Source organism: Pristiophorus japonicus, chromosome 20 (assembly GCF_044704955.1).
Source record: "Pristiophorus japonicus isolate sPriJap1 chromosome 20, sPriJap1.hap1, whole genome shotgun sequence".
In the NCBI taxonomy this organism is placed as follows: Eukaryota; Metazoa; Chordata; class Chondrichthyes; family Pristiophoridae; genus Pristiophorus; species Pristiophorus japonicus.
Window position 1 is genome coordinate 77,208,000 of NC_091996.1, and position 2,232 is coordinate 77,210,231.

The window sequence follows — 2,232 nt, forward strand, 5'->3', positions numbered from 1 at the left end:
CTGCATATTGTAATTCGAGGACAGAGGATGGCACGACCTTGGATCTGGTCTGAAGGCGATGGAGGTTGAACAGTTTTCCGTTTGTTCTATAGATTATCTCCACTCCAGCGGGAAGCTTACTGACGGTGAGATGTAGCATTGCAGCAAGGAAGATCGAGAAGAGCATCGGTGCAATGACACAGCCTTGCTTCTCCCCGGTCCGTACATGAACTGGGTCTGTGGTGGATCCATTGGTCAGGATCACGGCTTGCATGTTATCATGAAGCAAGCGGAGAATGCTGACAAATTTTTGAGGACAGCCGAATTTGAAGAGTATACTTCATAATCCCTTATGGTTGACAATATCAAAGGTCTTGGTCAGGTCAAAGAAGGTTGAACCAATCCCAGTCACTGACACCAATCTCCTCCCATGTGATATAAACCAACCCTTGTCACTGACACCAAGTGCACTGGGAAAATATGTTCATGGGTAAGACTGTAGAAACGCAGTGGCAAACATTTATTCAAGAAAGAAATAAAGATGCTAACAGAAGGATGAACCATCCCTGGCTAACTAAGGAAGTAAAGGATGGTATCAAATTGAATAAAAAGGCATACAATGTTGCGAAGGACAGTAGGATTGCGAAATTTTCAGAAACCAGCAAAGGACGACGAAAACATGATAAAGACAGAGAAGGTAGCATATGAGAGCAAACTAGCAAGAAATATAAAAACAGACAGTAAGACCTTCTACAGGTATGTAAAAAGGAAACGAGTAGCTAAAGTAAACATTGGTCCCTTAGAGGATGAGACTGGAGAATTAATAATGAGAAACACGGAAGTGGCAGAGATTTTGAACAAATATTTTGTATCAGTGTTTACAGCAGAGGACACTAAAAACATCCCAACAGTTGATAATCAAGGAGCTATTGCAGGGGGGTGGGGCCTTAAAACAGTCACTATCACAAGAGATAAAGTACTAAGCAAACAAATGGGACTAAAGGTGGACAAGTCCCCTGGACCTGATGACATGCATCCCAGCGTCTTAAAAGAAGTGGCTGCAGAGATAGTGGATGCATTGGTTGTAATCTACCAAAATTCCATGAATTCTGGAAAAGTCCCAGCATACTGGAAACCCACAAATGTAACACCCCTATTTAAGAAAGGAGGGAGACAAAACGCAGGAAACTATAGACCAGTCAGCCTACCATCTGTCCTTGGGGAAAATACTGGAGTCCATCATTATGGAAGTAGTAGCAGGACATTTAGAAAATCATATTGCAGTCAAGCAGAGTCAGCATGGTTTTATGAAAGGGAAGTCATGTTTGACAAATTTGCTCGAGTTGTTTGAGGATGTAACGAGCAGAATGGATAAAGGAGAACCAGTTGATGTTGCATATTTCGATTTTCAGAAAGCATTTGATAAGGTGCCACACAAAAGGTTACTGCACAAGCTAAGAGCTCACGGGGTTGGGGGTAATATCAGCATGGATAAAGGATTGGCTAACTAACAGAAATCAGGGAGTCGGGATGAATGGGTCATTTTCAGGTTGGCAAACTGTAACTAGTGGGGTGCCGCAGGGATAAGTGCTGGGGCCTCAACTATTTACAATTTATATTAATGACTTGGATGAAGGGACCGTGTGTAAATTTGCTGATGATACAAAGATAGGTGGGAAAGCAAATTGTGAGGAGGATGCAAAGAATCTACAAATGGATATATAGATAGGCTCAGTGAATGCGCAAAAATCCGGCAAATGGACCATAATGTGGTAAAATGTCAGGTTATCTCCTTTGGTAGGAAAAATAAAAGCGCAAATTATTATTTAAATGGGGACGATTACAAAATGCTGTAGTACAGAGGGATCAGGGGGTTCTTGTACATGAAACTCAAAAAGTTAGCATGCAGGTACAGCAAGTCATCAGGAAGGCAAAAACTTGGCCTTTATTGCAAGGGGGATGGATTATAAAAGTAGTTAAGTCCTGCTACATCTGTACAGGGCGTTGGTAAGACCACACCTGAGTGCTGCGCACAGTTTTAGTCTGGACTTGTCTCCATTCCCGTGCTGAGGGGATTGTTACACCAGACGGGAGGGGCAACATTTGGGGACACTGATTCCCCACCAATTCCCATTCCCCTTCTTCCTGGTGGATAATGGAGGGGCCACTGTGTATAATGTGCAAGTCAGTAAGAATTGTCATCAAACTCTTTCCAATTGGAGATTTTATTCAGTGGAAACTTTCACACACTAT

General features: G+C 42.5%; 1 long non-coding RNA gene across 1 annotated transcript in view; it reads right to left on the minus strand.

Moving 5' to 3' along the window:
• Positions 1 to 2,232, minus strand: part of LOC139232625 (uncharacterized) — a 973,018-nt gene that overhangs the window by 19,771 nt on the left and 951,015 nt on the right. The window lies entirely within an intron of this gene.